Source organism: Salmo trutta, unplaced genomic scaffold, assembly GCF_901001165.1.
Source record: "Salmo trutta unplaced genomic scaffold, fSalTru1.1, whole genome shotgun sequence".
In the NCBI taxonomy this organism is placed as follows: domain Eukaryota; kingdom Metazoa; phylum Chordata; class Actinopteri; order Salmoniformes; family Salmonidae; genus Salmo; species Salmo trutta.
Window position 1 is genome coordinate 16186 of NW_021822371.1, and position 13530 is coordinate 29715.

A 13530-nucleotide genomic window follows, 5' to 3' on the forward strand; every position below is an offset into this window, starting at 1 on the left:
GGCATGAGGCTGACTGTAAAGCAGGTAGAAAGGGCAGTACTCTGGTATGAGGCTGACTGTAAAGCAGGTGAAACAGGGCAGTACTCTGGCATGAGGCTGACTGTAAAGCAGGTAGAAACAGGGCAGTACTCTGGTAGGGCTGACTGTAAAGCAGGTAGAAACAGGGCAGTACTCTGGTATGAGGACTGACTGTAAAGCAGGTAGAAACAGGGTAGTACTTGGTATGAGGACTGATGTAAAGCAGGTAGAAACAGGCCAGTACTCTGATATGAGGCTGACTGTAAAGCAGGTAGGAACAGGGCAGTACTCTGGTATGAGGACTGACTGTAAAGCAGGTAGAAACAGGGTAGTACTCTGGTATGAGGACTGACTGTAAAGCAGGTAGGAACAGGGCAGTACTCTGGTATGAGGCTGACTGTAAAGCAGGTGGAAATAGGGCAGTACTCTGGCATGAGGCTGACTGTAAAGCAAGTAGAAACAGGCTGGTACTCTGGTATGAGGCTGACTGTAAAGCAGGTGGAAACAGGTCAGTACTTGGTATGAGGACTGACTGTAAAGCAGGTAGAAAAAGGGCAGTACTCTGGTATGAGGCTGACTGTAAAGCAGGTAGAAGCAGGCTGGTACTCTGGCATGAGGCTGACTGTAAAGCAGGTAGAAACAGGCTGGTACTCTGGTATGAGGCTGACTGTAAAGCAGGTAGAAACAGGGCAGTACTCTGGTAGGAGGCTGACTGTGAAGCAGGTGGAAACAGGGCAGTACTCTGGCATGAGGCTGACTGTAAAGCAGGTAGAAACAGGCTGGTACTCTGGTATGAGGCTGACTGTAAAGCAGGTAGAAACAGGGCAGTACTCTGGTATGAGGCTGACTGTAAAGCAGGTAGAAACAGGGCAGTACTCTGGCATGAGGCTGACTGTAAAGAGGGTAGAAACAGGGCAGTACTCTGGTAGGAGGCTGACTGTAAAGCGTAGAAACAGGGCAGTACTTGGTATGAGGCTGACTGTAAAGCAGGTAGAAAACAGGGCAGTACTCTGGTATGAGGCTGACTGTAAAGCAGTAGAAACAGGGCAGTACTCTGGTATGAGAACTGACTGTAAAGCAGGTAGAAACAGGGTAGTACTCTGGTATGAGGACTGACTGTAAAGCAGGTAGAAACAGGCCATACTCTGATATGAGGCTGACTGTAAAGCAGGTAGGAACAGGGCAGTACTCTGGTATGTATGAGGACTGACTGTAAAGCAGGTAGAAACAGGGTAGTACTCTGGTATGAGGACTGACTGTAAAGCAGGTAGGAACAGGGCAGTACTCTGGTATGAGGCTGACTGTAAAGCAGGTGGAAACAGGGCAGTACTCTGGTATGAGGCTGACTGTAAAGCAGGTAGAAACAGGGCAGTACTCTGGTATGAGGCTGACTGTAAAGCAGGTAGAAACAGGGCAGTACTCTGGTATGAGGACTGACTGTAAAGCAGGTAGAAACAGGGTAGTACTCTGGTATGAGGACTGACTGTAAAGCAGGTAGAAACAGGCCAGTACTCTGATATGAGGCTGACTGTAAAGCAGGTAGGAACAGGGCAGTACTCTGGTATGAGGACTGACTGTAAAGCAGGTAGAAACAGGGTAGTACTCTGGTATGAGGACTGACTGTAAAGCAGGTAGGAACAGGGCAGTACTCTGGTATGAGGCTGACTGTAAAGCAGGTGGAAACAGGGCAGTACTCTGGCATGAGGCTGACTGTAAGAAAGTAGAAACAGGCTGGTACTCTGGTATGAGGCTGACTGTAAAGCAGGTAGAAACAAGGCAGTACTCTGGTATGAGGACTGACTGTAAAGTAGGTAGGAACAGGGCAGTACTCTGGTATGAGGACTGACTGTAAAGCAGGTAGAAACAGGCAGTACTCTGGTATGAGGCTGACTGTAAAGCAGGGTAGAACAGGGCAGTACTCTGGTATGAGGACTGACTGTAAAGCAGGTAGAAACAGGGTAGTTCTCTGGTATGAGGACTGACTGTAAAGCAGGTAGAAACAGGCCAGTACTCTGGTATGAGGCTGACTGTAAAGCAGGTAGAAACAGGGCAGTACTCTGGTATGAGGACTGACTGTAAAGCAGGTAGGAACAGGGCAGTACTCTGGTATGAGGCTGACTGTAAAGCAGGTAGAAACCAGAGGCAGTACTCATGGTATGAGGCTGACTGTAAAGCAGGTGGAAACAGGGCAGTACTCTGTTATGAGGCTGACTGTAAAGCAGGTAGAAACAGGCTGGTACTCTGGTATGAGGCTGACTGTAAAGCAGGTAGAAACAGGGCAGTACTCTGGTAGGAGGCTGACTGTAAAGCAGGTAGAAACAGGGCAGAACTCTGGTATGAGGCTGACTGTAAAGCAGGTAGAAACAGGGCAGTACTCTGGTATGAGGACTGACTGTAAAGCAGGGTGGAAACAGGGCAGTACTCTGGTATGAGGACTGACTGTAAAGCAGGTAGGAACAGGGCAGTACTCTGGTATGAGGCTGACTGTAAAGCAGGTAGAAACAGGGCAGTACTCCTGGTAGGAGGCTGACTGTAAAGCAGGTAGAAACAGGGCAGTACTCTGGTATGAGGACTGACTGTAAAGCAGGTAGAAAACAGGGCAGTACTCTGGTATGAGGACTGACTGTAAAGCAGGTAGAAACAGGGCAGTACTCTGGTATGAGGACTGACTGTAAAGCAGGTAGAAACAGGGCAGTTACTCTGGTATGAGGACTGACTGTAAGCAGGTGGAAAATAAGTGTTTATAAATGATGAAAAGACTATGGAGGCGTAGACAGGGGTTGGTACCCTGTCCCTTCCACTCTGTTCCCTACACCCTATGGGTCCTGATCAAAGTCATCTACTATGTAGGAATATGGTTGCCCTGAGGAAAACAATGCAGCTGGTAGACAGCAGGGAATAAAAGCCAGTTTGACTGCAAAGATGTAATCATAATTTACTTGACTTAAATTATTGGTACGGTACAATAAGCGAGATGATTGATCAACCTATAGTCTACAACATGTTTTCCAGCAAATGACCATTACCGTAGGGCTGTAGGTATGTACATATGATGGTTACCTGGTTGAGACATGAAAACATGTACAATATATTATCAGATTAATCATTATGAAACATCAATAGGCAGAGAACAAATCAATAACCTTTAAAACTATGTTCTTCCAATCTATCAAATAACAACTAGACATAAACGGGCCATTTAGATTCTATTCATTCAAAAATAGTAGAAATTAAATGTGTTGTTTGTAAATCCACTTAGGGGGTCTGTGATTGGATAGGCAAGGGCCATCGTGATCTTATAGCAGGTCTATAAATCCATTAGATCACTGTGCGATCTGTGCTGTTATTGGATCACTGAGTGGACCACTTTTGATCTCCCCGACACTGTTGAAATGATTGGCCAGTTCCTGGTCCACTGATGTTCTTCCAACTTGGTCCTGTCTCCTCTTCTCCATGATCAAGTCCTCCAAACACTGAAACTCCAGCATGTGAGACTGTTTATCTGACATCAGGATCTTTAACCTGTATGGCTGTTTTCCTATCCGGATCTCCCCACCCATTTTGAACTCTCGTTTGCCAAACCTGCACCAAGCGGCAAAACACTCTGAATTTCTCCAGCTCAACTCTCCGTCTTTAGCTCCTACCTGTTCCATAGCGTTCTGAACCACCATCTCGGCGCTGAGGGCTTTGAATTTATACAACTCGTTGACTATCCTACATCTCCTTCCCTGGCTGGCGTCTGTCAGGAAGCTGTTCTTTATCTCTGCTCTGTTGCAGGTGCACCACCTGGAAGTCACCGACATACACCGCCCAGTGGGGGTACTGTCCCGGTTGTTACAAACTCCACCAGGTCACCTGCCTTGCATTTATTTAGTAGGATCTCTGGGGAGTAGGTTTCCATGGCCGCGGTCTTGACGCTCTTCTCGTAAATACATTCCCCCCGGTGGTAAACGGCGCACTCCACCTCGTTACTCATGTCGTAGTGTTTCTGTTCTGTACCAGTGCGGTGCTCTTTATCCGCTCCATCTACGTTACTGTTTTCACCCTCCGGTTCCTCGTCATCTGTTGAGAAAATATAAGACACTCCGATCCGCGGACCTTCCTCAGTGTCCAGCCCGTTGGGGTCCACTGTGGGAACTTCCTGCGTAACTTTGATGTGACAATTTCATTTTATCCACCTGGTTACCCATGCCTCCTCCCTCGGTAGCAGATAGGCGGTCCACCTGTTAAAAGCCGAGGATCATCGCCATCTGTAGCCGCCTCTGTGTCACACAGCCCGGGTAAAACAAATGACGCCCTCCCGAAGGGCTCCGATCCATCTGTAGCGGCTGGTCTCCTACAAAAAGCTAAATAGTATTCCCAAGCAGCAGTCTGCTGTGATTGAAGTCTATTCAGATCAAACAAAGTGTCTTGCTGTGGATGGATGGAGAATAACAGCAGCATTTAGTATTCGGAAATACAGTTGCCATCCGTCCAGGTGTAGGCTCGTCCCCTACATGCGCCTCACCTGATATTCGCTAGGCTATTCTCCATGCGTAAGTTGGAACAATAAACTAATCACGAGCAATACGATAGGTGGTCGGAACAACAAAAACAATAATACACTTGATGTTATTCGTGCCCGGTGACTAAAATGTATCTTACGTCCGTGCTGTCCGATAAAGCAGGATGTGTACTAATAGTTTCCGCAGTGGTGTAGTAATAACACCACGGAGGAAATAATGAAACTGCAAGTGGTTGCGGATTCGATGGCAGGCAGATCTCGGTCCTTGGCACAGCTACAACGACTGGTACAAACGCTTCTTCTCATTTAAAGCTGTAGTGCTTATTTTCTTTCATCGTGGTTCACATTCTGAGTTCCCCAACCCTAATAAAACTGATAGGCTACAAAGTTAATGTGTTGCTATATATTATTACAAACTCATTCTGCTCACAGGCTACAATTAATATTCTACTTCCATCGGGAATAAATATGATGTAGATCCATGTGTACACTACATAACCTTTGTTATTAAACATATGCAGCAACATTGTCATTACTGGAGAACATTGTATTAAATCGTACATCGTAATATATTTGTAATATCAGTAGGCTAATAAAGTTGAACCTGTTTGTACTTTGTTACATTTACATTTTTACATTTTAGTCATTTAGGACAGACCTCTTATCCAGAGCGACTTACGACTTTTTTTTCTGTGCTGGCCCCCGTGGGAATCGAACCCACAACCGGAGTTTGCAAACACCATGCTCTACCAACTGAGCTACAGGGAAGTCACAAGAGGAAGAGAGATTGTTTTTTCTCATGGCTTCTCACCCTCGCGAGTTTTCTTCCTTTTACCTCTGATAGCATGGCACTCACATCGTCTATTCTACTAAACTGTTCCTTAGTGTCTCACATCGTCTATTCTACTAAAAGTTCCTTAGTGTCTCACATCGTCTAGTCTACTAAACTGTTCTTAGTGTCTCACATCGTCTAGTCTACTAAAACTGTTCCTTAGTGTCTCACATCGTCTAGTACTAAACTGTTCCTTAGTGTCTCACATCGTCTAGTCTACTAAACTGTTCCTTAGTGTCTCACATCGTCTAGTCTACTAACTGTTCCTTAGTGTCTCACATCGTAGCCTACTAAAACTGTTCCTTAGTGTCTCACATCGTCGAGTCTACTAAACTGTTCCTTAGTGTCTCACATCGTCTAGCCTAATAAAACTGTTCCTTAGTGTTCACATGTCTAGTCTACTAAACTGTTCCTTAGTGTCTCACATCGTAGTCTACTAAACTGTTCCTAGTGTCTCACATCGTCTAGTCTACTAAAACTGTTCCTTAGTGTCTCACATCGTCTAGCCTACTAAACTGTTCCTTAGTGTTCACTCGTCTAGTACTAAAACTGTTCCTTAGTGTCTCACATCGTCTAGTCTACTAAACTGTTCCTTAGTGTCTCACATCGTCTAGTCTACTAAAACTGTTCCATTAGGTCTCACATCGTCTAGTCTACTAAACTGTTCCTTAGTGTATCACATCGTCTAGCCTACTAAACTGTTCCTTAGTGTCCTTAGTGTCTCACATGTCTAGCCTACTAAACTGTTCCTTAGTGTCCTTAGTGTCTCACAGTCTAGCCTACTAACTGTTCCTTAGTGTCTCACATCGTCTAGTCTACTAAACTGTTCCTTAGTGTCCTTAGTGCCTCACATTGTCTAGTCTAAAAACTGTTCTTAGTGTCTCACATCGTCTAGTCTACTAAACTGTTCCTTAGTGTCTCACGTCGTCTACTAAACTGTTCCTTAGTGTCTCACATCGTCTAGTCTACTAAAACTGTTCCTTAGTGTCCTTAGTGCCTCACATCGTTATTCTACTAAAACTGTTCCTTAGTGTCTCACATCGTCTAGTACTAAACTGTTCCTTAGTGTCTCTCACGTCGTCTACTAAACTGTTCCTTAGTGTCTCACATCGTCTAGCCTACTAAACTGTTCCTTAGTGTCTCACATCGTCTAGTCTACTAAACTGTTCCTTAGTGTTTCACACGTCTAGCCTAACTAAACTGTTCCTTAGTGTCTCACATCGTCTAGCTACTAAACTGTTCCTTAGTGTCTCACCAATCTAGTCTACTAAAAACTGTTCCTTAGTGCCTAGTGTTCACATCGGTCTAGTCTACTAAACTGTTCCTTAGTGTCTCACATCGTAGCCTACTAAACTGTTCCTTAGTGTCTCACATCGTCTAGTCTACTAACTGTTCCTTAGTGTCTTTAGTGTATCACATCGTCTAGTTACTAAACTGTCCTTAGTGTCTCACATGACTAGTCTACTAAAATGTTCCTTAGTTCTCACATCGTCTAGCCTAACTAAACTGTTCCTTAGTGTCTCAAACCATCTATGTCTACTAAACTGTTCCTTAGTGTCTCACATCGTTAGCCTACTAAACTGTTCCTTAGTGTCTCACATCGTCTAGTCTACTAAATGTTCCTTAGGTCTCACATCGTCTAGTTAACTAAATGTTCCTTAGTGTCTCACATCGTTAGTCTACTAAACTGTTCCTTAGTGTCTCACATAGTCTAGTCTACTAAACGTTCCTTAGTGTCTCACCATCGTCTAGTCTACTAAACTGTTCGTTAGTGTCCTTAGTGTCTCACATCGTCTAGCCTACTAAACTGTTCCTTAGTGTCTTTAGTGTATCACATCGTCTAGTCTACTAAACTGTTCCTTAGTGTCTAACATCGTCTAGTCTACTAAACTGTTCCTTAGTGTCCTTAGTGTCTCACATCGTCTAGTCTACTAAACTGTTCCTTAGTGTCTCACATCGTCTAGTCTACTAAACTGTTCCTTAGTGTCTCACATGTCTAGTCTACTAAATGTTCCTTAGTGTCTCACATCGTCTAGCCTACTAAACTGTTCCTTAGTGTCTCAAAACAAACTAGTCTACTAAACTGTTCCTTAGTGTCTCACATCGTCTAGTCTACTAAACTGTTCCTTAGTGTCTCACATCGTCTAGTCTACTAAACTGTTCCTTAGTGTCTCACATCGTCTAGTCTACTAAACTGTTCTTAGTGTCTCACATCGTTAGTCTAAACTGTTCCTTAGTGTCTCCACACCAGCCTACTAAACTGTCCTTAGTGTCCTTAGTGTCTCACATCGTCTAGTTACTAAACTGTTCCTTAGTGTCCTTAGTGTCACATCGTCTAGCCTACAAACTGTTCCTTAGTGTCTCACATCGTCTAGTCTACTAAATGTTCCTTGTGTCCTTAGTGCCTCACATCGTCTAGTCAACAAAACTGTTCTTAGTGTGTCACATCGTCTAGTCTACTAAACTGTTCCTTAGTGTCTCACGTCGTCTACTAAACTGTTTCCTTAGTGTCTCATCGTTAGGTACTAAACTGTTCCTTAGTGTCTCACATGTCTAGTCTACTAAACTGTTCCTTAGTGTCTCACATCGAATAGTCTACTAAACTGTTCCTTAGTGTCTCACATCGTCTAGCCTACTAAACTGTTCCTTAGTGTCTCACACCATCTAGTCTACTAAACTGTTCCTTAGTGTCCTTAGTGTCTCACATCGTCTGTCTACTAAACTGTTCCTTAGTGTCCTTAGTGTCTCACACCATCTAGTCTACTAAACTGTTCCTTAGTGTCTCACATCGTCTAGTCTACTAAACTGTTCCTTAGTGTCTCACATCGTCTAGTCTACTAAACTGTTCCTTAGTGTCTCACATCGTCTAGTCTACTAAATGTTCTTAGTGTCTCACATCGTTCGTCTACTAAATGTTCCTTAGTGTCTCATCGTCTAGTCTACTACTAAATGTTCCTTAGTGTCTCACATCGTCTAGTCTACTAAACTGTTCCTTAGTTTCTCACATTGTATAGTCTACTAAACTGTTCCTTAGTGTCCTTAGTGCCTCACATCGTCTAGTCTACTAAACTGTTCCTTAGTGTCTCACATGTCTAGCCTACTAAAACTGTTCCTAGTGTCTCACATCGTCTAGTCTACTAAACTGTCCTTAGTGTCCTTAGTGTCTCACATCGTCTAGCCTACTAAACTGTTCCTTAATACCTCACACGTCTAGTCTACTAAACTGTTCCTTAGTGTCTCACATCGTCAGCTACTAAACTGTTCCTTAGTGTCTCACATCGTCTAGCCTACTAAATGTTCCTTAGTGTCTCACATCGTCTAGTTACTAAACTGTTCCTTAGTGTCTCACATCGTCTAGCCTACTAAACTGTTCCTTAGTGTCACATCGTTAGTTACTAAACTGTTCCTTAGTGTCTCACATCGTCTAGCCTACTAAACTGTTCCTTAGTGTCTCACATCGTCTAGTCTACTAAACTGTTCCTTAGTGTCTTTAGTGTATCACATCGTCTAGTCTACTAAACTGTTCCTTAGTGTCTAACATCGTCTAGTCTACTAAACTGTTCCTTAGTGTCTCACATCGTCTAGTCTACTAAACTGTTCCTTAGTGTCTCACATCGTCTAGTCTACTAACATTTCCTTAGTGTCTCACATCGTCTAGCCTACTAAACTGTTCCTTAGTGTCCTTAGTGTCTCACATCGTCTAGCCTACTAAACTGTTCTTGTGCTTAGTGTCTCACATGTCTAGTCTACTAAACTGTTCCTAGTGTCCTTAGTGTCTCACATCGTCTAGCTACTAAACTGTTCCTTAGTGTCTCACATCGTCAGTCTACTAAACTGTTCCTTAGTGTCTCACATCGTCTAGCCTACTAAATGTTCCTTAGTGTCTCACATCGTCTAGCCTACTAAACTGTTCTTAGTGTCTCACATCGTCTAGTCTACTAAATGTTCCTTAGGTCCTTAGTGTCTCACATCGTCTAGCCTACTAAACTGTCCTTAATACCTCACATCGTCTAGTCTACTAAAACTGTTCCTTAGTGTCTCACATCGTCTAGCCTACTAAACTGTTCCTTAGTGTCTCACATCGTCTAGCCTACTAAACTGTTCCTTAGTGTCTCACATCGTCTAGTCTACTAAACTGTTCTTAGTGTCTCACATCGTCTACCTACTAAACTGTTCCTTAGTGTCTCACATCGTCTAGTCTACTAAAATGTTTCCTTAGTGTCTCACATCGTCTAGCCTACTAAACTGTTCCTTAGTGTCTCACATCGTCTAGTCTACTAATGTTCCTTAGTGTCTCACATCGTCTAGTCTACTAAACTGTTCCTTAGTGTCTCACTCGTCTAGTCTACTAAATGTTCCTTAGTGTCTCACATCGTCTAGTCTACTAAATGTTCCTTAGTGTCCACATCGTCTAGTCTACTAAACTGTTCCTTAGTGTCTCACATCGTCTTAGCCTACTAAACTGTTCTTAGTGTCTTAGTGTCTCAATCGTCTAGCCTACTAAAACTGTTCCTTAGTGTCCTTAGTGTCTCACATCGTCTAGTCTACTAAACTGTTCCTTAGGTGTCTCACATCGTCTAGCCTACTAAACTGTTCCTTAGTGTCTCACACCATCTAGTCTACTAAACTGTTCCTTAGTGTCTCACACCGTCTAGTTACTAAACTGTTCCTTGGTGTCTTACATCGTCTAGTCTACTAAACTGTTCCTTGGGTCTCACATGTCTAGTCTACTAAAGTTCCTTAGTGTCTCACATGTCTAGTCTAATAAACTGTTCCTTAGTGTCTCACATCGTCTAGTCTACTCAACTGTTCCTTAGGTCTCACATCGTCTATTTACTAAACTGTTCCTAGTGTCTCACATCGCTAGTGTACTAAAACTGTTCCTTAGGTACATCGTCTAGCCTACTAAACTGTTCCTTAGTGCTAACATCGTCTAGCTACAAAACTGTTCCTTAGTGTCTCACGTCGTCTACTAAACTGTTCCTTAGTGTCTCACATCGTCTAGTCTACTAAATGGTCCTTAGTGTCTCACATCGTCTAGTCTACTAAACTGTTCCTAGTGTCACATCGTCTAGTCTACTAAACTGTTCTTAGTGTCTCACATCGTCTAGCCTACTAAACTGTTCCTTAGTGTCCTTAGTGTCTCACATCGTCTAGCCTACTAAACTGTTCCTTAGTGTCCTTAGTGTCTCACATCGTCTAGTCTACTAAACTGTTCTTAGTGTCCTTAGTGTCTCACATCGTCTAGCCTACTAAACTGTTCCTTAGGTCTCACATCGTCTAGTTACTAAAACTGTTCCTTAGTGTCTTAGTGCCTCACATCGTCTAGTTACTAAACTGTTCCTTAGTGTCTCACATCGTCTAGTCTACTAAACTGTCCTTAGTGTCCTTAGTGCTCACATCGTCTATTCTACAAACTGTTCCTTAGTGTCTCACATCGTCTAGTCTACTAAACTGTTCCTTAGTGTCTCACGTCGTCTACTAAACTGTTCCTTAGTGTCTCACATCGTCTAGTCTACTAAACTGTTCCTAGTGCTCACATCGTCTAGTTACTAAAACTGTCTTAGTGTCTCACATCGTCTAGCCTACTAACTGTTCCTTAGTGTCTAACATCGTCTAGCCTACTAAACTGTTCCTTAGTGTCTCACACCATCTAGTTACTAAACTGTTCCTTGGTCCTTAGTGTCTCACATCGTCTAGCCTACTAAACTGTTCCTTAGTGTCTCACATCGTCTAGTCTACTAAACTGTTCCTTAGTGTCTCACATCGTCTAGCCTACTAAACTGTTCCTTAGTGTCCTTAGTGTCTCACATCGTCTAGTCTACTAAACTGTTCCTTAGTGTCTCACATCGTCTAGTCTACTAAACTGTTCCTTAGTGTCTCACATCGTCTAGCCTACTAAAACTGTTCCTTAGTGTCTCACACCATCTAGTTACTAAACTGTTCCTTAGTGTCCACATCGTCTAGTCTACTAAACTGTTCTTGGTGTCTTACATCGTCTAGTCTACAAACTGTTCCTGGTGTCTCACATCGTCTATTCTACTAAACTGTTCCTTAGTGTCTCACATCGTCTAGTCTACTCAACTGTTCCTTAGTGTCTCACATCGTCTATTCTACTAAACTTCCTTAGTGTCTCACATGTATAGTCTACTAAACTGTTCCTGGTGTCTTACATCGTCTAGTCTACTAAACTGTCCTTGGTGTCTCACATCGTCTATTCTACTAAACTGTTCCTAGGTCTCACATCGTCTGTCTACTCAACTGTTCCTTAGTGTCTCACATCGTCTATTCTATAAACTGTTCCTTAGTGTCTCACATCGTCTAGTGTACTAAACTGTTCTTAGTGTCCACATCGTCTAGCCTACTAAAACTGTTCCTTAGTGTCTCACATCGTCTAGACTACAAAAAACTGTTCCTTAGTTCTAGGTCGTCTACTAAACTGTTCCTTAGTGTCTCATAGTCTAGTCTACAAACTGTTCCTTAGTGTCTCACGTAGTCTACTAAACTGTTCCTTAGTGTCTCACATCGTCTAGCCTACTAAACTGTTCCTTGGTGTCTCACATCGTCTAGCCTACTAAAACTGTTCCTTAGTGTCTCACACATCTAGTCTACTAAACTGTTCCTTAGTGTCCTTATGTCTCACATCGTCTAGTCTACTAAACTGTTCTTAGTGTCTCACATCGTCTAGCTAAAACTGTTCCTTAGTGTCTCAATCGTCTAGCCTACTAAACTGTTCCTTAGTGTCTCACATCGTCTACTACTAAACTGTTCCTTAGTGTCTCACATGGTCTAGTCTACTAGAACTGTTCCTTAGTGTCTCACATATCTAGTCTACTAAACTGTTCCTTCGTGTCTCACATCGTCTAGTATACTAAACTTCCTTAGTGTCTCACATCGTCTAGTCTACTAAACCTGTTCCTTAGTGTCTCACATCGCCTAGTCTACTAAACTGTTCCTTAGTGTCTCACATCGTCTAGCCTACTAAACTGTTCCTTAGTGTCCTTAGTGTCTCACATCGTCTAGTCTACTAAACTGTTCCTTAGTGTCCTTAGTCTCTCACATCGTCTAGCCTACTAAACTGTTCCTTAGTGTCCTTAGTGTCTCACATTGTCTAGCCTACTAAACTGTTCCTTAGTGTCCTTAGTGTCTCACATCGTCTAGCCTACTAAACTGTTCCTTAGTGTCCTTAGTGCCTCACATCGTCTAGTCTACTAAACTGTTCCTTAGTGTCTCACATCTTCTAGTCTACTAAACTGTTCCTTAGTGTCCTTAGTACCTCACATCGTCTAGTCTACTAAACTGTTCCTTAGTGCCTCATATCGTCTAGTCTACTAAACTGTTCCTTAGTGTCTCACGTCGTCTACTAAACTGTTCCTTAGTGTCTCACATCGTCTAGTCTACTAAACTGTTCCTTAGTGACTCACATCGTCTAGTCTACTAAACTGTTCCTTAGTGTCTCACATTTTAGTAGAATAGACACTGTTCCTTAGTGTCTCACATCGTCTAGTCTACTAAAATGTTCCTTAGTGTCTCACATCGTCTAGCCTACTAAACTGTTCCTTAGTGTCTCACATCGTCTAGCCTACTAAACTGTTCCTTAGTGTCTCACACCATCTAGTCTACTAAACTGTTCCTTAGTGTCCTTAGTGTCTCACATCGTCTAGTCTACTAAACTGTTCCTTAGTGTCCTTAGTGCCTCACATCGTCTAGTCTACTAAACTGTTCCTAGTGTCTCATCGTCTAGTCTACTAAACTGTCCTTAGTGTCTCACGTCGTCTACTAAACTGTTCCTTAGTGTCTCACATCGTCTAGTCTACTAAACTGTTCTTAGTGTCTCACATCGTCTAGTCTACTAAACTGTTCGTCTTAGTGTCTCACATCGTAGCCTACAAACTGTTCCTTAGTGTCTCACATCGTCTAGCCTACTAAACTGTTCCTTAGTGTCTCACATCTCTAGCCTACTAAATCTGTTCCTTAGTGTCTCACACCATCTAGTCTACTAAAACTGTTCCTTAGTGTCCTTTGTGTCTCACATCGTCTAGTCTATAAACTGTTCCTTAGTGTCTCACATCGTCTAGCCTACTAAACTGTTCCTTAGTGCTCACATCGTCTAGCCTACTAAACTGTTCCTTAGTGTCTACATCGTCTAGTCTATCTAAACTGTTCCTTAGTGTCT

The 13530-nt window shown here is 43.0% G+C and overlaps 1 pseudogene; it reads right to left on the reverse strand.

Annotated features, from left to right (window-relative positions):
• Positions 1–2927: 2927 nt before the first annotated feature.
• On the reverse strand, positions 2928–4760 carry LOC115182017 (protein LRATD2-like; annotated as a pseudogene).
• Positions 4761–13530: the final 8770 nt, after the last annotated feature.